Genomic DNA, 24,641 nt, shown 5'->3' with positions numbered 1-24,641 from the left:
GTTCCTCAGCGTTTAAATAGGCCCCCCTCTTATTTTATGCTCTAGCGTTCACCAAAGAATGGGACCACTAGATCTCAGCTTTAAGCCTCTGACATTGATGGCTCAGCCGACACATTCAGCTGGCTGATGCTGTTCACAATTTTGATGATGTGCTGCTTTCCATTCTCCGCAGACTGGGGTTCCTCAGCATTTAAATAGGCCGTCATCTTATTTTATGCTTGAGCGTGCACCATCAAACGGGACAACTCGTTCTCAGCTTTAACCGGTTCCCGACCAGCGCACACCGATGTACGTCGGCAGAATGGCAAGGGCAGGCAAATGGGCGTACCTGTAAGTCCCTTTAAATTTGCCGCCCTGCCATCGCGAGCGCGCCGGCGGCGGCGCGCTCGCGTGCTGGTCGGGACCCCAGTGAGTCCGGTCGCGGGTCCCACAGACTCGATCACCGCGGTCATACCCGCGATCGTCTCACTGGGCGGCTGAGTGGAGAGATGCCGTTGTAAACAGCATGTCCCCGTTCTGCCTAGCAACTAGTGACGCTGATCTCTGCTCCATGTGATTGGAGCAGAGAGCAGTGTTCACTAAATGAAGGGCCAGCCCCCAACAGTTAGTTACACACCCCTAGGAAAACGTAACCTCTACGCTTCCACCCACTGGTTAACCCCTTCACTGCCAGTGTCATTTACACAGCAGTGATTGCTGTATAAATGACAATGGTCCCAAAAATGTGTCAAAAATGTCCGATGTGTCTGCCATAATGTCGCAGTCACAATAAAAATCGATGATCGCCGCCATTACTAGTAAAAAAAATTATTAATAAAAATGCCATAAAACTATCCCCTATTTTGTAAACGCTGTAACTTTTGCGCAAACTAATCAATAATCGCTTATTGCAATTTTTTTTACCAAAAATATGTAGAAGAATATGTATCGGCCTAAACTGAGGGAAAAAAATGTTTTTTTTATATATTTTTGGGGGATATTTATTAAAACAAAAAGTAAAAAACAATGCGTTTTTTTCAACATTGTCGCTCTATTTTTGTTTAAAGCGCAAAAAATAAAAACCGCAGGGGTGATCAAATACCACCAAAAGAAAGCTCTATTTGTGAGAAAAAAAGGACGTCAATTTTATTTGGGAACCACGTCACATGACCGCGCAATTGTCAGTTAAAGCGACGCAGTGCCGAATCGCAAAAAGTGCTCTGGTCTTTGGTCAGCAAAATGGTCCGGGGCTGAAGTGGTTAAGCCTCTGACATTGATGGCTCAGCCGACACATTCAGCTGGCTGATGCTATGCACAATTACAATGATGCACTGCTTTCCATCCTCCGCAGAATGGGGTTCCTCAGCAAATAAAATAGTCCCTTTTCTTATATTATGCTCGAGCATGCACCAACAAATGGGACCACTAGTTCTCAGCTATAAGCCTCTGACATTGGTGGCTTGGCCGACACGTTCAGTTGGCTGATGCTGTTCACAATTATAAGGATGTGCTGCTTTTCATTCTCTGCAGAATGGGGTTCCTCAGCAATTAAATAGGCCCTCTCCTTATTTTATACTCGAGTGTGCACCAACAAACGGGACCACTAGTTCTCAACCTTAAGCCTCTCACATTGGTGGCGTTCAAACAACCACTCTGAATGAGTTCCTGCCTATCATCTTCCCATCTGGAAAGATGACCAAGTCATCAAACGGTGGCAGCATCTGCAGAGAGCAGCACTGCCAACAGGAGTCCTAATGAGACAAGAACCCTAAAATTCATCATCGTGGAAGATGAGTATGGACACTTTCGAGCACATTTCTCCCTTTGCATCCTACAGAAATGATCCCTGAAAGTATACTCTTCCCTTTTCTTATTTTATACTCGAGCGTGCACCAACAAATGGGACCACTAGATCTGAGCTTTAAGCCTCTGACACTGATGGTTCAGCCGATACGTTCAGCTGGCTGATGCTGTTCACAATTATGATGATGTGCTGCTTTCTTTTCTCTGCAGAATGGGGTTCCTATGTATTTAAATAGGCCGTCATCTTATTTTATGCTTGAGCGTGCACCATCAAACGGGACCACTATTTCTCCGCTTTAAGCCTCTGACATTGATGGCTGAGCCGACGCGTTCAGCTGGCTGATGTTGTTCACAATTATGATGATGTGCTGCTTTCCATTCTCCACAGAATGGGGTTCCTCAGCATGTAAATAGGCCCTCTCCTTATTTTATGCTCGAGAGTGCACCATCAAACGGGACCACTAGTTCTCAACTTTAAGCCTCTCACATTGGTGGCTCAGTCGACACGTTCAGTTGGCTGATGCTGTTAACAATTATAATGATGTGCTGCTTTCCAATTCTCTGCAGAATGGGGTTCCTCAGCAAATAAATAGTCCCTTTTCTTATATTATGCTCGAGCGTGCACCAACAAATGGGACCACTAGTTCTCAGCTATAAGCCTCTGACATTGGTGGCTTGGCCGACACGTTCAACTGGCTGATGCTATGAACATTTACAATGATGTGCTGCTATCCATCCTCTGCAGAATGGGGTTCCTCAGCATTTAAATAGGCCGTCATCTTTTTTTTATGCTCGAGTGTGCACCATCAAACAGGAGCCCTAGTTCTCAAATTTAATCCTCTGACATTGGTGGCTCAGCCGACACGTTCATCTGGCTGATGCTGCGTACAATTATAAATATGTGCTGCTTTCCATTCTCCGCAGAATGGGGTTCCTCAGCATTTTAATAGGCCCTCTTCCTATTTTATACTTGAGCGTGCACCATCAAACGGGACAACTAGTTCTCAACTTTAAGCCTCTATCATTGGTGGCTCAGCCAACACGTTCAAATGGCTGATGCTATGCACAATTATAATGATGCGCTGCTTTCCATCCTCCGAAGAATGGGGTTCCTCAGCATTTAAATAGGCCCTCTTATTATTTTATGCTTGAGCATGTACCAAGAAACGGGACTACTATTTCTCCGCTTTAAGCCTCTGACATTGATGGTTCAGCCGACACGTTTAACTGGCTGATGCTATGCACAATTATAATGATGTGCTGCTTTCCATCCTCCGCAGAATGGGGTTCCTCCAGCATTTAAATAGACCGTTATCTTATTTTATGCTCAAGCGTGCACCAGCAAACGTGACTGCTAGTTCTCAACGTTAAGCCTCTAACATTGGTGGCTCAGCAGACACATTCAACTGGCTGATGCTGTTCACAATTATAATGATGTGCTGCTATCCATCCTTCGCAGAATGGGGTTCCTCAGCAATTAAATAATCCCTTTTCTTATATTATGCTCGAGCGTGCACCATCAAACGACCAGTAGTTCTCAACTGGCTGATACTGTTCACAATTAAAATGATGTACTGCTTTCCATCCTCCGCAGAATGGGGTACCTCAGCATTTAAATAGGCCGTCATCTTATTTTATGCTTGAGCATGCACAAACAAACGGGACCACTATTTCTCCGCTTTAAGCCTCTGAGATTGATGGCTCAGCCAAAACGTTCAACTGCCTAATGCTTTGCACAATTATAATGATGCGCTGCTTTCCATTTTCCGCAGAATAGGGTTCCTCGAGCGTGCGCCAACAAACGGGACCACTAGTTCTCAACTTTAAGCCTCTGACATTGATGGCTAAGCCGACGCATTCAGCTGGTTGATGAAGTTCACAATTATAATTATGTGCTGCTTTCCATCCTCTGCAGCATGGGGCTCCTCACAATTTAAATAGGCCGTCATCCTATTTTATCCTCTAGCATGCACCATCAATCTGGACCACTATAACTCCGCTTTAAGCCTCTGACATTGATGGCTCAGCCGACACGTTCAGCTGGCTGATGCTATTCACAATTATAATGATGTGCTTCTATCCATTCTCCGCAGAATGGGGTTCTTCTGCATTTAAATAGGCCCTCTCCTTATTTTATGTTTGAGCGTACAACAACAAACGGGACCACTAGTTCTCAACTTTAAGCCTCTCACATTGACGGCTCAGACGAAACGTTCAACTGGCTGATGTTATGCACAATTATAATGATGCGCTGCTTTCCATCCTCCGCAGAATGGGGTTCCTCAGCATTTAAATAGGCCGTCATCTTATTTTATCCTCTGGCGTGCACCATCAAATGGGACCACTATTTCTCCGCTTTAAGCCTCTGACATTGATGGCTCAGCCGACACGTTCAGCTGGCTGATGCTGTTTACAATTATAATGATGTGCTTCTATCCATTCTCCGCAGAATGGGGTTCTTCTGCATTTAAATAGGCCCTCTCTTTATTTTATGTTTGAGCGTACACCAACAAACGGGACCACTAGTTCTCAACTTTAAGCCCCTCACATTGGTGGCTCAGCCGACACGTTCAGTTGGCTGATGCTGTTCACAATTATAATGATGTGCTGCTTTCCATTCTCTGCAAAATGGTGTTTCTCAGCAATGCAATAGTCCCTTTTCTTACTTCATGCTCGAGCGTGCACCATCAAACGGGACCACTAGTTCTCAGCTTTAAGCCTCTGACATTGGTGGCTCACCGGACACATTCAGCTGGGTGATGCTATGCACAGTTATAATGATGTGCTGCTATCCATTCTCCGCAGAATTGGATTCCTCAGCATTTAAATAGGCCCTCTTCCTATTTTATGCTCGAGCGTGCACCAACAAACGGGACCACTGGTTCTAAGCATTAAGCCTCTGATATTGATGGCTCAGCCGAAACGTTCAACTGCCTGATGCTTTGCACAATTATAATGATGTGCTGGTTTCCATTTTCCGCAGAATAGGGTTCCTCTGCATTTAAATAGGCCCTCTTCCTATTTCATGCTCGAGCGTGTACCAACAAACTGGACCACTAGTTCTTAACTTTAAACCTCTGACATTGATGGCTCAGCTGACACGTTCAGCAGGCTGATGAAGTTCACAATTATAATTATGTGCTGCTTTCCATTCTCCTCAGAATGGGGTTCCTCAGCATTTAAATAGGCCCTCTTCTTATTTTATGCTCGAGCGTGCACCAAAGAACGGGACCACTGGTTCTCAGCTTTAAGCCTCTGACATTGATGGCTCAGCTGACACATTAAGCTGGCTGATGCTGTTCACAATTTTGATGATGTGCTGCTTTCCATTCCCCGCAGACTGGGGTTCCTCAGCATTTAAATAGGCCTTCATCTTATTTTATGCTTAAGCGTGCACCATCAAACGGGACCACTCATTCTCAGCTTTAACCGGTTCCCGACCAGCGCACGGGCAGGCAAATGGGCGTACCTGTACATCCCTTTAAATTTGCCGCGGCACGCTCGCGTGCTGGTCGGGACCCCAGTGAGTCCGGTCGCGGGTCTCACGGACTCAATCGCCGTGGTCATACCCGTGATCGTCTCACAGGGCGGCTGAGTGGAGAGATGCCGTTGTAAACAGCATCTCCCCATTCTACCTAGCAACTAGTGACACTGATCTCTGCTCCATGTGATTAGAGCAGAGAGCAGTGTTCACTAAATGAAAGCCCAGCCCCCAAAAGTTAGTAACACACCCCTAAGAACACTTAACCCCTACACTTCCACCCACTGGTTAACCCCTTCACTGCCAGTGTCATTTACAGAGGAATCACTGCATTTATATAGCAGTGATTGCTGTATAAATGACAATGGTCCCAAAAATGTGTAAAAAATGTCCGATGTGATAATTTCGCAGTCACAATAAAAATCACTGATCGCCGCCATTACTAGTAAAAAAAAAAAATTATTAATAAAAATGCCATAAAACTATCCCCTATATTGTAAACGCTATAACTTTTGCGCAAACCAATCAATAATCGCTTATTGCGATTCTTTTTACCAAAAATATGTAGAAGAATATGTATCGGCCTAAACTGAGGGAAAAAAAAGTTTTTTTTATATATTTTTGGGGGATATTTATTATAACAAAAAGTAAAAAATAATGGTTTTTTTTCAAAATTGTCGCTCTATTTTTGTTTAAAGCGCAAAAAAAAAAAAACGCAGGGGTGATCAAATACCACCAAAAGAAAGCTCTATTTGTGAGAAAAAAAGGACGCCAATTTTATTTGGGAGCCATGTCGCATGACCGCGCAATTGTCAGTTAAAACGATGCAGTGCCGAATCGCAAAAAGTGGTCTGGTCTTTGGCCAGCAAAATGGTCCGGGGCTGAAGTGGTTAAGCCTCTGACATTGATGGCTCAGCCGACACGTTAAGCTGGCTGATGCTGTTCACATTTATAGTGATGTGCTGCTTTCCATCCTCCGCAGAATGGGCTTCCTCAGCATTTAAATAGGCCCTCTTCCTATTTTATGCTCGAGCGTGCACCAACAAACGGGACCACTATTTCTCAGCTTTAAGCCTCTGACATTGTTGGCTCACCCGACACATTCAGCTGGGTGATGCTATGCACAGTTATAATGATGTGCTGCTATCCATTCTCCGCAGAATGGGGTTCCTCAGCATTTTAATAGGCCCTCTTCCTATTTTATGCTCGAGCCTGCACCAACAAACGGGACCACTAGTTCTCAGATTTAAGCCTCTGTCATTGATGGCTCAGCCGAAAACGTTCAGCTGGCTGATGCTATGCACAATTATAATGATGCGCTGCTTTCCATCCTCTGCAGAATAGGGTTCCTCAGCATTTAAATAGTCAATTTTCTTATTTTATGCTTGAGTGTGCACCATCAAACGGGACAACTAGTTCTCAACTTTAAGCCTCTATCATTGGTGGCTCAGCCGACACATTCAACTGGCTGATGCTATGCACAATTATAATGATGCGCTGCTTTCCATCCTCCGCAGAATGGGGTTCCTCAGCATTTAAATAGGCCCTCTTCTTATTTTATGCTTGAGCGTGCACCAAGAAAGGGACCACTATTTCTTGATCATACATCACGGGACACAGGAACTTCATTACATAGTCGGTTATATAGGCACCTCTGGTGATTGGACACTGGTTGTCCCTAATTAAGGAGAATTCCTCCCCTATATAACCCCTCCCATATGGGAGGCACCTCAGTTTTTTTGCCAGTGTCTATGGTGGTTGGTCACGCAAAACTTTAGCTCTGTGCAGGTCCCTGCGGGGGCCTAAGGGCTACAACAAACCGGATCCATACCTCGGGCCGATATTTGACTCCCAAGATGGTATGGTACCCGGGCCTCGTCAGCCGAAGAATCGAGGTTTGGCCTGTAAGTCCTCTCCATTGGAAGACTGGGCTCTGGGAAAACCAGACTTGGTGTACTGTTTACACAGAGCGCACAAAAGTTTCTGGCAGAGTCTTTTACATGGTCCAGGTGGGAGGCTCTTCCGAGAAAGAGCCCCAGATAAACCTGAAGGTTGGCTAACACTGCCCGCCGTGATGGGTGAAGGCTGGAATTTGACTGGTTCAGCAATTCCTACGGCGGGGACAGGTAAGGGAAGTTAATCCTATATATATATAATTATATGATGGATTTCTTCATTGTGAGTAGTTGTATGTCTTACCTGGTTTCCACCACTAGAGGGAGTAAGAGCAGCCTGATGCATACTTACATGCCTTTCAGTACACACGCTCAGTGAAGCCTGGTTCTCCAGCTGTCTCACGTCTCCACTGCAATCCTTGCCACAGCAAGGTAACACAGGGGTCCCACGTAGTCTGGGGGTCCCACGCAGCTCCGGTGGAGTCTCCTTTCCCCCCTGGATCCCGCGGTCCTCGTGCACGCGCGCGGGTGCGTTCCCGGCCTAATGGAGGAGGGGGGAGTGTGGTTGTGAGCAGTGCACGTCAGTGGGCACGGAGCTGTACTGCGCAGGCGCCAGGCGGCAGTTTTATAAAGCCCAGAGTGTCAGGGGGCTGTAAGTGGAGACACAGGAGCTGTGGGCAGTAAGCATCCGTGGGGATTGGATCCAGGCAAACCTTAGACACCTACTCAGCATCAGGTTGTGCAGTTTAAGCATATATATGTTATTGTGAGACTTTGAGCACAACAGTGATTGCACTTGTACTAGTACCTCTGCTTTGTAGCTTAGGACTATGTCTCCTCGTAAGAGGGTCTCAGGGGGAGGTAGCAAAGGCACTGATAAATCACCACCTAGGTCCAGGGGTTCTAAAAGTGCCTGTAAGTTACCATCCCCCCTGCAAGACTGGAGCCAGCCTCTCAAGACGAGTCAGTGCCCCTGTCAGGTTTTGCAGCCTCTCCTAATGTCCCAGCCCCGGTTTATGTCACTGAGGACTCCCTTAGGGCTACATTGGAGGGTTTTGAAGGGAGAATAATGAATTTTATTTCTGCTTCCCTGAAAGATAGCAGGAAAAAGGGTAGACCCCCTCCCTCTGCTGAAATTCCTCTCTCAGATGATTCTTCTGAAAATGAGGAGAGATCCCTGTCTTGGGACAGGGATCATGAGCAGTCGGATGAATCAGAGGAAGAGGAGAGAGTCCCCTCCTCCCAGGCGCTCAGAAAACAGGTGCAATATTATACTGAATTGGTGCGTACCACATTCAGAATGCCTGCTGCTGAAGTCGCTACATCCTCTGTTTCTTCCCTGGGAGTCAGGAAAGCCCCACAGACTGCCTTTTCCTTTCCAATTCATCCCTTAATGGATGAATTGTTGTATGAGGATTGGGGACATCCTGATAAACTGTTTGCTCCTCCTAAAAGGTTTTCTATGCATTATCCTCTGGAGGAAAGTTTCACCAAGAAGTGGGGGGTCCCATCTGTGGATGCGGCTGTTTCTTGTGTGAATAAAAACCTGACTTGTCCCTTGGATAATGCTCAGGTATTTAAAGCGAAGGTCCACCCTAAAGTGGACCTTCCACTCATTGGAATCCTCCCCCCCTCCGGCGCCACAATTGGCACCTTTCAGGGGGGAGGGGGGTGCAGGTACCTGTACAGTACAGGTATCTGCACCCACTTCCGGGATAGCTCTCTGCAGAAAGGTGTGTAGATTACGCCCCTTTCCGAAAGTCCCCCGCTGCCTGTTGGGAAACACACAGATCCCAGAGGCATCGGGTCCATCCTTATTGCGCAGCGCGACTCGCGCATGTGCAGTAGGGAACCGGGAAATGAAGCCGAAAGGCTCCAATTCCTGATTCCCATACCCAAGATGGCGGCGGCAGCAGCCGAGAGACGATCGAGAGATCGGCTTCGGGTGCCAACATCGCGGGCGCGCTGGACAGGTAAGTGTCACTATTTTAAAAGTCAGCAGCTGCAGTATTTGTAGCTGCTGGCTTTTAAAAAAAAAAAACACGGACTCCCGTCGGACTCCCTCTTTAAGGATCCAACTGATAAGAAGCTGGAAACTTTATTAAAAGCCTCCTTTTCCATGACTGGCGCTGTGGTGCAACCTACAGTCGCAGCCGTGGGGTTGTGTCAGTTCCTTAAGGAACAGGTTAAGCAGATGCTTGGGCTCCTTCACAGTGAGGAAGTAGAAAATTATGCAGAACTGCCTCATATTCTGTGTTTCATGATTGATGCGATTTTGGATTCTGTCCAACAAGCATCATGTTTGTCCCTCATGTTGGTACACATGCGAAGGGCCCTATGGCTAAAGAATTGGGCAGCTTAGCTGTCATGCAAGAAGCATTTGATTGGGTTCCCGTTTAAAGGGGAATGTTTGTTTGGAGAAGAATAAGACAAATTCGTCCAAAAATTTCAGGAGGTAAATCTACTCTCCTTCCAGTCAAAAGGAGCAAGCGTCCTTCATTTAGGCGTGCTCTCTCTCCCAGAGCATCAAGCTCTAATCAGTGCCGACAGCCTTCTCAACCCTCCTCTACAGGAAAGGCTCAAGGCCGAGCCCAGGGACAGAAAAAGACTTGGGGGCGAAAGCCTGCCAAGCAGAGCCCAAAAGCTTCCTTGTGAAGGGGCGCCCCCGCTCAGCCGAGTGGAGGGAAGGCTCCTGCGGTTTGCAGGAGCCTGGCGGGAAGAGATCCGGGACAAGAGGGTGATCTCTTCGGTATCTCTGGGCTACAGGCTAGAGTTTCAGGAGATTCCACCTTCTCGTTTCCTAAGGTCAAGGATCCCCAGGGATCCAGTAAAGCAAAAACCGCTATTTCTGGCCTTAGATCACTTACTATCCCAGGGGGTGATAGTAGAAGTGGACCCAAAAGAACAGGGTTCGGGCTTTTACTCGAATCTCTTCACCGTTCCGAAGCCAAATGGAAGTGTCAGACTTATCCTAGATCTGAAGGATCTGAACCGGTTTTTACGCATCCGGTCCTTCCAAATGCAGTCAATCCGCACTGTGGTCTCCTCCCTGCAAGGGAGAGAGTTTATGGCATCAATAGACATCAAGGATGCATATCTCCATGTGCCAATTTTTCCCGCACACCAAAAATTTCTAAGGTTCGCGGTAGAGCGGCGCCATTTTCAATTTGTGGCCTTGCAGTTTGGGCTTGCTATGGCCCCTCGAGTCTTCACAAAGATTCTGGACCCTCTCTTGGCAAACCTAAGAGCTCAGGGTATAGCCGTCATGGCTTATCTAGACGATTTGTTCTCATAGAGAAAACAGTAGCGTTCCTGAACCACAGCGTCACCAGAACGCTAGAACACCTGGAACGCCTAGGTTGGCTCATAAACCTAGAAAAATCGTCCCTACAACCTGCCACCAGGTTGGAATACCTGGGTATGATCATCGACACCGCTCAGGGCAAGGTGTTTCTTCCAAGGCCAAAGGCCTTGGCCATTGGGGATCTGGTGCGCCTAATTCTGGGCAGGAGATCTTCCCCCATTCGATTGTGCATGAGACGGTTAGGGAAAATGGTCGCCTCCTTCGAGGCCGTCCCATTCGCCCAGTTCCACTCAAGGCCTCTGCAAAGATGCATCCTTGCGGCTTGGAACAGAAAGCCCCAATCCTTGGATCTTCCTATGCGTCTATCCCCAGGGACACGCAGAAGTCTCATCTGGTGGTTACAAACCAAGAATTTGCTGAAGGGCAAAACTTTTCTTCCTCTTCCGTGGAAGATTATCATGACAGATGCCAGCCTGACAGGCTGGGGAGCAGTGTTGGAGGAGACGTGCTCGCAGGGGAAATGGTCTGCGATCGAGAGGCTATTGCCCATAAATATCCTGGAGATCCGGGCAATTTATATGGCTCTCATAAAGTGGTCTTACAGACTACAAGGTCTCCCTGTTCAGGTTCAGTCCGACAATGACACAGCAGTGGCTTATATCAATCACCAGGGCGGTACCAGGAGTCTGGTGGCCCAAAAAGAGGTGAATCGCATACTTGTCTGGGCAGAAAAGCATGTTCCGTATCTTTCTGCGGTCTTCATTCCAGGAGTGGAAAATTGGGAGGCGGATTTTCTGAGCCGCCAGCAGTTTTGCCCAGGAGAGTGGGCTCTACACCCTGACGTGTTTCAGAACATATGTCACAGGTGGGGTACTCCAGACGTAGATCTGTTTGCATCCAGGTTCAACAAGAAACTGGACAATTTTGTATAAAGGACAAGGGATACACTTGCTCAGGGGTCAGATGCGCTGACAGTTCCCTGGGATCAGTACAATCTGATCTATGCCTTCCCCCCGAGCCCACTTCTGTCGCAGTTCCTGGGAAGAGTCAAGAGGGAGACAAAATTGGTCCTTTTGGTGGCCCCGGCTTGGCCCAGGCGACCATGGTACGCAGAGATCATGAAGTTGGCAGTAGGCAGGCCATGGATCCTCCCTCTTTACGGCCAGATCTGCTCTCACAGGGTCCGATTTACCATCCTGCTTTACACAGTCTGAATTTGACGGTTTGGCTGCTGAGACCCACATTCTGAGAGACCGTGGCCTTTCGGGGCCAGTCCTTTCTAATCTGGTCAATGCCAGAAAGCCGGCCTCCAGGCTTATTTGTTACAAAATCTGGAGGGCATATGTTTCCTGATGTGAACTCAGGAAATGGCATCCTAGAAAGTATGTCATTAGCAGGATCTTGGCCTTTCTCCAGTCAGGCCTAGAAATGAATTTGGACATAAGCACTATCAAGGTGCAGATTTCGGCCCTGTCAGTGTTTTTTCAGAAGCCACTTGCGTCGCATTCCCTGGTGCGGGCTTTCATCCAGGGGGCCATGCAGATTAGACCGCCAGTCAATGCCCATGGGATCTGAATTTGGTTCTCTCGGCTTTGCAGGGGCAACCATTTGAACCTTTGCATCTGGCTTCGTTAGCTCTCCTGACTAGAAAATTGGTCTTTTTGGTAGCCATATCTAGGGCTAGAAGAGTATCGGAGCTAGCAGCTCTTTCCAGCAAGGAGCCGTATCTAATTATTCATAAGGACCGGGTGGTCATGCGTCCCAACAGGTCCTTTCTACCTAAGGTGGTTTCGGGATTCCATTTGAATCAAGATGTAATCCTACCATCCTTTTTTCCGGACCCACAGTCCGCAGAAGAATCTTTGCACACTTTGGATGTGGTTAGAGCAATCAGTATATATCTTCAAGCAACTGCTCAGATAAGGAAAACTGATTGCTTGTTTATTTTGCCGGAAGGCCCTAGGAAGGGCCAGGCGGCGTCAAAATCCACTCTCTCAAGGTGGATTAGACAGGTTATTTCTCAGGCCTATAGTGTAAAGGGGAAGATTCCTCCTTTTCAAGAGAAAGTGCACTCTACTAGGGCTGTAAGTGCTTCTTGGGCAGTGCATAACCAGGCCTCCCTGGCTCAGATCTGTAAGGCTGCAACTTGGTCATCAGTCCACACATTCACCAGATTCTATCAGGTGGATGTCAGAGGGCAAGAGGATATCGCCTTCGGGTGCAGTGTACTGCAGGCTGCAGTTTAGATCCTCCGGTCCCTGGCGGTCTATAATTATGATCTGTGTCTCCCTCCCCTCAATCTGAGCATTGCTAAGGGACATCCCACTATTTAATGAAGCTCCTGTGTCCCGTGATGTATGATCAAGAAAATGGGATTTTTATATACAGCTTACCTGTAAAATCCTTTTCTTGAGAGTACATCACGGGACACAGGGCTCCTGTCCCTCTTGGGTTTTACATGGTTTCTTATTGCTTTGCTACAAAACTAAGGTGCCTCCCATATGGGAGGGGTTATATAGGGGAGGAATTCTCCTTAATTAGGGTCAACCAGTGTCCAATCACCAGAGGTGCCTATATAACCCACTATGTAATGAAGCTCCTGTGTCCCGTAATGTACTCTCAAGAAAAGGATTTTACAGGTAAGCTGTATATAAAAATCCAATTTTCTCCACTTTAAGCCTCTGACATTGATGGTTCAGCCGACACGTTCAACTGGCTGATGCTATGCACAATTATAATGATGCGCTGCTTTCCATCCTCCGCAGAATGGGGTTCCTCAGCATTTAAATAGGCCGTTATCTTATTTTATGCTCGAGCGCGCACCAGCAAACGTGACCACTAGTTCTCAACTTTAAGCCTCTAACATTGGTGGCTCAGCAGACACATTCAGCTGGCTGATGCTGTTCACAATTATAATGATGTGCTGCTATCCATCCTTCGCAGAATGGGGTTCCTCAGCAATTAAATAGTCCCTTTTCTTATATTATGCTCGAGCATGCACCATCAAACTTGACCACTAGTTCTCAACTGGCTGATGCTGTTCACAATTATAATGATGTACTGCTTTCCATCCTCCGCAGAATGTGGTACCTCAGCATTTAAATAGGCCGTCATCTTATTTTATGCTTGAGCATGCACCATCAAACGGGACCACTATTTCTCCACTTTAAGCCTCTGAGATTGATGGCTCAGCCGACACGTTCAGCTGGCTGATGCTTTTCACAATTATAATGATGTGCTTCCATCCATTCCACGCAGAATGGGGTTCCTCAGCATTTTAATAGGTCCTCTTCCTATTTTATGCTCGAGCATGCACCATCAAACGGGACCACTAGTTCTCAGATTTAAGCCTCTGACATTGATGGCTCAACCGAAATGTTCCACTGGTTGATGCTATGCACAATTATAATGATGCCCTGCTTTCCATCCTCTGCAGAATAGGGTTCCTCATCATTTAAATAGTCAATTTTCTTATTTTATGCTTGAGTGTGCACCAAACGGGACCACTAGTTCTCAATTTTAAGCCTCTGGCATTGATGGCTCAGCCGACATGTTCACCTGGCTGATGCTGTTCACAATTATGATGATGTGCTGTTTTCCATTCCCTGCAGAATGGGGTTCCTCAGCAATTAAATAGGCCCTCTCCTTATTTTATACTCGAGCGTGCACCAACAAACGGGACCACTGGTTCTCAACCTTAAGCCTCTCACATTGGTGGCATTCAAACAACCACTCTGAATGAATTCCTGCCTACCATCTTCCCATCTGGAAAGATGACCAAGTCATCAAACAGTGGCAGCATCTGCAGAGAGCAGCACTGCCAACAGGAGTCCTAATGAGACAAGAACCATAAAATTCATCATCGTGGAAGATGAGTATGGACACTTTCGAGCACATATCTCCCTTTGCATCCTACAGAAATGATCCCTGAAAGTATAGTCCTCTCTTTTCTTATTTTATACTCGAGCGTGCAACAACAAATGGGACCACAAGATCTGAGCTTTAAGCCGCTGACATTGATGGCTCAGCCGATACATTCAGCTGGCTGATGCTGTTCACAATTATAATGATGTGCTGCTTTCTATTCTCCGCAGAATGGGGTTCCTATGTATTTAAATAGGCCGTCATCTTATTTTATGCTTGAGCATGCACCATCAAACGGGACAACTAATTCTCAACTTTAAGCCTCTATCATTGGTGGCTCAGCCGACACGTTCAACTGGCTGATGCTATGCACAATTATAATGATGCGCTGCTTTCCATCCTGCGCAGAATGGGGTTCCTCAGCATTTAAATAGGCCCTCTTCTTATTTTATGCTTGAGCGTGCCCCAATAATTGGGACCACTATTTCTCCGCTTCAAGCCTCTGACATTGATGGTTCAGCCGACACGTTCAGCTGGCTGATGCTGTTCACAATTATAATGATGTGCTGCTATCCATCCTTCGCAGAATGGGGTTCCTCAGCAATTAAATAGTCCCTTTTCTTATATTATGCTCGAGCGCGCACCATCAAACTTGACCACTAGGTCTCAACTGGCTGATGCTGTTCACAATTATAATGATGTACTGCTTTCCATCCTTCGCAGAATGGGGTACCTCAGCATTTAAATAGGCCGTCATCTTATTTTATGCTTGAGCATGCACCATCAAACGGGACCACTATTTCTCCGCTTTAAGTTTCTTAGATTGATGGCTCAGCCGACACGTTCAGCTGGCTGATGCTGCGTACAATTATGATGATGTGCTGCTTTCCATTCTCCACAGAATGGGGTTCCTCCGCATTTAAATAGGCCCTCTTCCTATTTTATGCTCGAGTGTTCACCAACAAATGGGACCACTGTTTCCAAGCCTTAAGCCTCTGAAATTGATGGCTCAGCCAAAACGTTCAACTGGCTGATGCTTTGCACAATTATAATGATGTGCTGCTTTCCATTTTCCGCAAAATGGGGTTCCTCAGTATTAAAATAGGCCCTCTTCTTATTTTATGCTTGAGCGTGCACCAATAATTGGGACCAATATTTCTCCGCTTTAAGCCTCTGACATTGGTGGCTCAGCCAACACGTTCAGTTGGCTGATGCTGTTCACAATTATAATGATGTGCTGCTTTCCATTCTCTGCAAAATGGGGTTCTTCAGCAATGCAATAGTCCCTTTTCTTACTTCATGCTCGCGCGTGCACCATCAAAGGGGACCACTAGTTCTCAGCTTTAAGCCTCTGACATTGATGGCTCAGCCGACACCTTCAGCTGGCTGATTCTGTTCACAATTATGATAATGTGCTGCTTTCCATTCTTTGCAGAATGGGGTTCCTCAGCATTTAAATAGGCCGTCATCTTATTTTATCCTCTAGCGTGCACCAACAAACAGGACCACTAGTTCTCAGATTTAAGCCTCTGTCATTGATGGCTCAGACGAAACGTTCAACTGGCTGATGCTATGCACAATTATAATGATGCGCTGCTTTCCATCCTCCGCAGAATGGGGTTCCTCAGCATTTAAATAGGCCGTCATCTTATTTTATCCTCTAGCGTGCACCAACAAACGGGACCACTAGTTCTCAGCTTTAAGCCTCTGACATTGATGGCTCAGCCGACACGTTCAGCTGGCTGATGCTGTTCACAATTATAATGATGTGCTGTTATCCTTTATTCGCATATTGGGCTTCCTCAGCATTTAAATAGGCCCTCTTCATAGTTTATGCTCGAGCGTGCACCAACAAACGGGACCACTATATCTTCGCTTTAATTCTCTGACATTGGTGGCTCAGCAGACACGTTCAGCTGCATGATGCTGTTCACATTTATAATGATGCGCTGCTTTCCATTCTCCACAGAATGGGGTTCCTCAGCATTTAAATAGGCCCTCTCCTTATTTTATGCTCAAGCGTGCACCATCAAACAGAACCACTAGTTCTCAGCTTTAAGCCTCTGACATTGGTGGCTCGGCCGATGCTGTGTACAATTATAATGATGTGCTGCTTTCCAATTCTCTACAGAATGGGGTTCCTCAGCAAATAAATAGTCCCTTTTCTTATATTATGCTCGAGCGTGCACCATCAAATGGGACCACTAGTTCTCAGCTATAAGCCTCTGACATTGGTGGCTTGGCCAACACGTTCAACTGGCTGATGCTATGAACAATTATAATGATGTGCTGCTATCCATCCTCCGCAGAATGGGGTTCCTCAGCATTTAAATAGGCCGTCATATTTTTTTTATGCTCGAGTGTGCACCATCAAACAGGAGCCCTAGTTCTCAAATTTAAGCCTCTGACATTGGTGGCTCGGCCGACACGTTCAGCTGGCTGATGCTGCGTACAATTATAATGATGTGCTGCTTTCCATTCTCCGCAGAATGGGGTTCCTTAGCATTTTAATAGGCCCTCTCCTTATTTCATGGTCGAGCGTACACCAACAAACGGGACCACTAGTTCTCAGCTTTAAGCCTCTGACATTGATGGCTCAGCCGACACGTTCAGCTGGCTGAGGCTGTTCACAATTATAAAGATGTACGGCTTTCCATTCTCCGCAGAATGGGGTTCCTCAGCATTTAAATACGCCCTCTTCCTATTTTATGCTCGAGTGTGCACCATTAAACGGGACCACTAGTTCTCAGATTTAAGCCTCTGTCTGATGGCTCAGCCGAAACGTTCAACTGGCTGATGCTGTTCACAATTATAATGATGTGCTGCTTTCCATTCTCCGCAGAATGGGGTTCCTCAGCAATTAAATAGGCCCTCTCCTTATTTTATACTCGAGTGTGCACCAACAAACAGGATCACTAGTTCTCAACCTTAAGCCTCTCACATTGGTGGCTCGGCCGACACGTTCAGCTGGCTGATGCTGTTCACAATAATAATGATGCGCTGCTTTCCTTTCTCCGCAGAATGGGGTTCCTCAGCAATTAAATAGGCCCTATTCCTATTTTATGCTAGAGCGTGCACCAACAAACGGGACCACTGGTTCTAAGCCTTAAGTCTCTGATATTGATGGCTCAGGCAAAACGTTCAACTGCCTGATGTTTTGCACAATTATAATGATGCGCTGCTTTCCATTTTCCGCAGAATAGGGTTCCTCAGCATTTAAATAGGCCCTCTTCTTATTTCATGCTCGAGCGTGCACCAACAAACGGGAGCACTAGTTCTTAACTTTAAGGCTCTGACATTGATGGCTCAGCCGACGCGTTCAGCTGGTTGATGAAGTTCACAATTATACTTATGTGCTGCTTTCCATCCTCTGCAGCATGGGGTTCCTCAGCATTTAAATAGGCCGTCATCGTATTTTATCCTCTAGCGTGCACCATCAAACGGGACCACTATTTCTCCGCATTAAGCCTCTGACATTGATGGCTCAGCCGACACGTTCAGCTGGCTGAGGTGTGCACAATTATAATGATGTGCTTCTATCCATTCTCCGCAGAATGGGGTTCTTCTGCATTTAAATAGGTACTCTTAACCACTTCAGCTCCGGACCAATAAACACCTTAAGGACCAGAGGTCTTTTTGCAATTTCGCACTGCGCTGCTTTAACTGGTAATTGCGCGGTCATGCAATATTGCACCCAAACGAAATTTGCGTCCTTTTCTTCCCACAAATAGAGCTTTCTTTTGATGGTATTTGATTGCCTCTGCGATTTTTTTTTTTTGCGATATAAATGGAAAAAGAGCGAAAATTTTGAAAAAAAAAGATATTTTCTTCTTTTTGTTATAAGAAAAATCGAATAAACTAAATTTTAGTCATACATTGAGGGCAAAATTTATTCAGCCACATGTCTTTAGTAAAAAAAATGTCAATAAGCGTATATTTTTTGGTTTGCGCAAAAGTTATAGCGTCTACAAACTAGAGTACATTTTCTGGAATTTACACAGCTTTTAATTTATGACTGCCGATCTCATTTCTTGAGGTGCTAAAATGGCAGGGCAGTACAAATCCCCCCCAAATGACCCCATTTTGGAAAGTAGACACCCCAAGGAAATTGCTGATGGGTATGTTGAGCCCATTGAATATTTATTTTTTTTGTCCTAAGGGATTGAATAATGACAAAAAAAAAAAAAAATTTTTTTTTACAAAAAGTTGTCACTAAATGATATATTGCTCACACATGCCATGGTTATATGTGAAATGACACCCCAAAATACATTCTGCTGCTTCTCCCGAGTACGGGGATACCACATGTGTGGGACTTTTTGGGAGTCTAGTCGCGCACGGCACCCCGAAAACCAATCACCACCTTCAGGATTTCTAAGGGTGCAAATTTTTGATTTAACTCCTCACTACCTATCACAGTTTCGAAGGCCATAAAATGCCAAAATAGCACAAAACCCCCCCAAATGACCCCATTTTGGAAAGTAGACACCCCAAGCTATTTACTGAGAGGCATGTTGAGTCCATGGAATATTTTATATTTTGCCAAAAGTTGCGGGAATATTACAAACTTTTTTTTTTTTGCACAAAGTTGTCACTAAATGATATATTGCTCACACATGCTATGGGCAGAAGTCAAATTACACCCCAAAATAAATTCTGCTGCTTCTCCCGAGTACGGGGATACCACATGTGGGGGACTTTTTGGGAGCCTAGTTAACTAGCTACCTAGCGACACTAGCGACACTGATGCAGCGTTCAGAAAAATTATCGCTTAGTGACACTGGCAAAAGGGGGTGAAAGGGTTAACTAGCGGAAATCAGGGGGTTAAAACCATTATTGGGTAGTATATCGGGGTACCTAGCGCTATAAAAACCTGGCGGTGAACCTAAAAAAATAACTAGCTACCTAGCGACTGTAGCGACACTAATGCAGCGATCAGAAAAACGATCGCTTAGTGACACTGGCAAAAGGGGGTGAAAGGGTTAACTAGCGGCAATCAGGGGGTTAAAAACATTATTGGGTAGTATATCGGGGTACCTAGTGCTATAAAAACCTGGCGGTGAACCTAAAAAAATAACTAGCTACCTAGCGACACATGCAGCGATCAGAAAAATGATCGCTTAGTGACACTGGCAAAAGGGGGTGAAAGGGTTAACTAGCGGCAATCAGGGGGTTAAAAACATTATTGGGTAGTATATCGGGGTACCTAGCGCTATAAAAACCTGGCGGTGAACCTAAAAAAATAACTAGCTACCTAGCGACTGTAGCGACACTAATGCAGCGATCAGAAAAACGATCGCTTAGTGACACTGGCAAAAGGGGGTGAAAGGGTTAACTAGCGGCAATCAGGGGGTTAAAAACATTATTGGGTAGTATATCGGGGTACCTAGCGATATAAAAACCTGGCGGTGAACCTAAAAAAATAACTAGCTACCTAGCGACACTAGCGACACATGCAGCGATCAGAAAAATGATCGCTTAGTGACACTGGCAAAAGGGGGTGAAAGGGTTAACTCTAGGGGCAATCAGGGGGTTAAATCTTTATTGGGGGGTGATAGGGGGCTACCCTGGACCTAACACTAACTGTCCTGACAGTTTTTACTGTCACAACTGACACTGAATGCATTGATCAGTAAAGAAATGATCAATGCAATCAGTGACACTGTGACTGGGGGGGGAGGGGGGGCGGGGGGGGGATCGGGGGGCGATCGGGGGGGGGGTTCGGGGGGGGGTTTGTGTGCCTGTGTGTACCTACATGTCAGTGTAGTGTTCGTGCAGACTTACTTTTGCTCTTCTCCTCGTAGTCCGGTCAAAAAGACCGCCCCGAGGAGAATGACATCACTTCCTCCTTCCTGTGTAAACAATACACAGGGGAGGAAGCTTCTCATTGGCCAGGAGCGATCCAGAGGGGGTGGCCGAAAACGAACGGCCATCCCCTCATCACGGAGCGCTCCTGGACCGAATCGGACCGCCGTAACCAGCGGGAGGGGGTCCGATGGGACCCCCCACCCGCTGGAAGGCAATCACGTAGATGTACGTGATTATGCCTGCCTGTGCCATTGTGCTGACGTACAATGGCAATACGGCGGTCCTCAAGTGGTTAAATTAAATACGCCCTCTCCTTATTTTATACTCGAGTGTGCACCAACAAACAGGACCTCTAGTTCTCAACTTTAAGCCTCTCACATTGGTGGCTCAGCCGACACGTTCAGTTGGCTGATGCTGTTCACAGTTATAATGATGTGCTGCTATCCATTCTCCGCAGAATTGGGTTCCTCAGCATTTAAATAGGCCCTTTTCTTATTTTATGCTCGAGCCTGCACCAACAAATGGGACCACTAGATCTCAGCTTTAGGCTTCTGAGATTGATGGCTCAGCCGACACGTTCAGCTTGCTGATGCTGCGTACAATTATAATGATATGCTGCTTTCCATTCTCCGCAGAATGGGGTTCCTCAGCATTTTAATAGGTCTTCTTCCTATTTTATGCTCAAGCATGCACCATGAAACGGGACAACTAGTTCTCAGATTTAAGCCTCTGTCACTGATGGCTCAGCCGAAACGTTCAACTGGCTGATGCTATGCACAATTATAATGATGCGCTGCTTTCCATCCTCCGCAGAATAGGGTTCCTCAGCAATTAAATAGTCCCTTTTCTTATATTATGCTCGAGTGTGCACCATCAAACTTGACCACTAGTTCTCAACTGGCTGATGCTGTTCACAATTATTATGATGTACTGCTTTCCATCCTCCGCAGAATGTGGTACCTCAGCATTTAAATAGGCCGTCATCTTATTTTATGCTTGAGCATGCACCATCCAACGGGACCACTATTTCTCCGCTTTAAGCCTCTGAGATTGATGGCTCAGCCGACACGTTCAGCTGGCTGATGCTGTTCACAATTATAATGATGTGCTTCCATCCATTCTCCGCAGAATGGGGTTCTATTGCATTTAAATAGGCCCTCTCCTTATTTTATGTTTGAGCGTACAACAACAAACGGGACCACTAGTTCTCAACTTTAATCCTCTCACATTGGTGGCTCAGCCGACACGTTCAGTTGGCTGATGCTGTTCACAACTATAATGATGTGCTGCTTTCCATTCTCTGCAAAATGGGGTTCCTCAGCAATGCAATAGTCCCTTTTCTTACTTCATGCTCGCGTGTGCACCATCAAACGGGACCACTAGTTCTCAGCTTTAAGCCTCTGACATTGATGGCTCAGCCAACACCTTAAGCTAGCTGATTCTGTTCACAATTATGATAATGTGCTGCTTTCCATTTTCCGCAGAATGGGGTTCCTCGGCATTTAAATAGGCACTTTTCTTATTTTATGCTCGAGCCTGCACCATCAAACAGAACCACTAGTTCTCAGATTTAAGTCTCTGTCATTGATGGCTCAGACGAAACGTTCAACTGGCTGATGCTATGCACAATTATAATGATGCGCTGCTTTCCATCCTCCGCAGAATGGGGTTCCTCCAGCATTTAAATAGGCCGTCATCTTATTTTATCCTCTAGCGTGCACCAACAAACGGGACCACTAGTTCTCAGCTTTAAGCCTCTGACATTGATGGCTCAGCCGACACGTTCAGCTGGCTGATGCTGTTCAGAATTATAATGATCTGCTGTTTTCCTTTATTCGCATATTGGGGTTCCTCAGCATTTAAATAAGCCCTCTTCATAGTTTATGCTCGAGCGTGCACCATCAAACAGAACCACTAGTTCTCAGCTTTAAGCCTCTGACATTGGTGGCTCGGCCGATGCTGTGTACAATTATAATGATGTGCTGCTTTCCAATTCTCCGCAGAATGGGGTTCCTCAGCAAATAAATAGTCCCTTTTCTTATATTATGCTCGAGCGTGCACCATCAAATGGGACCACTAGTTCTTAGCTATAAGCCTCTGACATTGGTGGCTTGGCCAACACGTTCAACTGGCTGATGCTATGAACAATTATAATGTATAATGATGAGCTGCTTTCCATCCTCCGCAGAATGGGGTTCCTCAGCATTTAAATAGGCCATCATCTTTTTTTTATGCTCGAGTGTGCACCATCAAACAGGAGCCCTAGTTCTCAAATTTAAGCCTCTGACATTGGTGGCTCGGCCGACACGTTCAGCTGGCTGATGCTGCGTACAATTATAATGATGTGCTGCTTTCCATTCTCCGCAGAATGGGGTTCCTCAGCATTTTAATAGGCCCTCTCCTTATTTCATGGTCGAGCGTACACCAACAAACGGGACCACTAGTTCTCAGATTTAAGCCTCTGTCATTGATGGCTCAGCCGAAACGTTTAACTGGCTGATGCTATTCACAATTATAATGATGCGCTGCTTTCCATCCTCCGCAGAATGGGGTTCCACAGCATTTAAATAGGCCCTCTCCCTATTTTATACTCGAGTGTGCACCAACAAACAGGAACACTTGTTCTCAGCTTTAAGCCTCTGACATTGATGGCTCAGCCGACACGTTCAACTGGCTGATGGTATGCACAATTATAACGATGTGCTGCTTTCCATTCTCCGCAGAATGGGGTTCCTCAGCAATTAAATAGGCCCTCTCCCTATTTTATACTCGAGTGTGCACCAACAAACAGGAACACTAGTTCTCAACCTTAAGCCTCTCACATTGGTGGCTCAGCCGACACGTTCAGCTGGCTGATGCTGTTCACAATTATAATGGCCCTCTTCCTATTTTATGCTCGAGCGTGCACCAACAAACGGGACCACTGGTTCTAAGCCTTAAGCCTCTGATATTGATGGCTCAGGCCGCGTACACACGGGCGGACTGTTCGTCCAACTTTGTCCGCTGAACAGTGTTTCAGCGGACAGTCCGCTCGTGTTTGGGCCTCAGCGGACAGTTTCAGCGGACAGTCTGATGAACATAGTTTTTCGGAATTTCCGTAAGACTGTCCGCTGAAACTTGGTTTGAGCGGACAGTCCGCTCATGTGTAGGCTTGTTCGTCAAACTAAGTTCCGCGCATGGTTAGAAAGGATTTACACGCCGAAGGTTGCATTGCAGTGTATAGGACTTCGAATCTCTCGTCCCGTCGTACGTGGCGTTCACGTCATCGTGCAAGTTTTCAGCGGACTGTTCGTTCGTCGGGTGTGGTCAAGTCCGCTCATGCTAATTTTGAGCGGACTGTTTGTCAAACTGTTTGACGAACAAAGTTGGGCGAACAGTCCGCCCGTGTGTACGCGGCCTCAGACAAAACGTTCAACTGCCTGATGTTTTGCACAATTATAATGATGCACTGCTTTCCATTTTCCGCAGAATAGGGTTCCTCAGCATTTAAATAGGCCCTCTTCCTATTTCATGCTCGAGCGTGCACCAACAAACGGGACAACTAGTTCTTAACTTTTAGCCTCTGACATTGATGGCTCAGCCGACGCGTTCAGCTGGTTGAGGTGTGCACAATTATAATGATGTGCTTCTATCCATTCTCCGCAGAATGGGGTTCTTCTGCATTTAAATAGGCCCTCTCCTTATTTTATGTTTGAGCGTACAACAAACAGGACCACTAGTTCTCAACTTTAAGCCTCTCACATTGGTGGCTCAGCCGACACGTTCAGTTGGCTGATGCTGTTCACAATTATAATGATGCGCTGCTTTCCATCCTCCGCAGAATAGGGTTCCTCAGCATTTAAACAGTCAATTTTCTTATTTTATGCTTGAGTGTGCACCATCAAACGGGACCACTAGTTCTCAATTTTAAGCCTCTGACATTGATGGCTCAGCCGACACGTTCAGTTGGCTGATGCTGTTCACATTTATAATGATGTGCTGCTTTCCATCTCTGCAAAATGGTGTTCCTCAGCATTTAAATAGGCACTTTTCTTATTTTATGCTCAAGCCTGCACCATCAAACAGAACCACTAGTTCTCAGATTTAAGCCTCTGTCATTGATCGCTCAGACGAAACGTTCAACTGGCTGATGCTGTGCACAATTATAATGATGCGCTGCTTTCCATTCTCCGCAGAATGGGGTTCCTCAGCATTTAAATAGGCCCTCTCCTTATTTTATACTCGAGTGTGCACCAACAAACGGGACCACTAGTTCTCAACCTTAAGCCTCTCACATTGGTGGCGTTCAAACAACCACTCTGAATGAGTTCCTGCCTATCATCTTCCCATCTGGAAAGATGACCAAGTCATCAAACAGTGGCAGCATCTGCAGAGAGCAGCACAGCCAACAGGAGTTCTAATGAGACAAGAACCCTAAAATTCATCATTGTGGAAGATGAGTATGGACACTTTCGAGCACATTTCTCCCTTTGCATCCTACAGAAATGATCCCTGAAAGTATAGTCCT

At 46.2% G+C, this 24,641-nt stretch overlaps 3 non-coding genes across 3 annotated transcripts; all 3 read right to left on the bottom strand.

The window, feature by feature from the left end:
• Positions 1–1,626: 1,626 nt before the first annotated feature.
• On the bottom strand, positions 1,627–1,841 carry LOC143932488 (small nucleolar RNA U3). Its single transcript, XR_013262921.1, has one exon. It is a non-coding gene; the product is annotated as a small nucleolar RNA U3 (small nucleolar RNA).
• A 12,349-nt stretch (positions 1,842–14,190) lies between these two features.
• On the bottom strand, positions 14,191–14,405 carry LOC143932522 (small nucleolar RNA U3). Its single transcript, XR_013262949.1, has one exon. It is a non-coding gene; the product is annotated as a small nucleolar RNA U3 (small nucleolar RNA).
• A 10,021-nt stretch (positions 14,406–24,426) lies between these two features.
• Positions 24,427–24,641, bottom strand: LOC143932521 (small nucleolar RNA U3). The gene has a single exon (XR_013262948.1). It is a non-coding gene; the product is annotated as a small nucleolar RNA U3 (small nucleolar RNA).

Source organism: Lithobates pipiens, unplaced genomic scaffold (assembly GCF_037356315.1).
Source record: "Lithobates pipiens isolate NorthernLeopardFrog02 unplaced genomic scaffold, aLitPip1_a1.2 Scaffold_25, whole genome shotgun sequence".
Classification (NCBI taxonomy): domain Eukaryota; kingdom Metazoa; phylum Chordata; class Amphibia; order Anura; family Ranidae; genus Lithobates; species Lithobates pipiens.
This window is presented reverse-complemented; position numbering and strand designations above follow the sequence as displayed.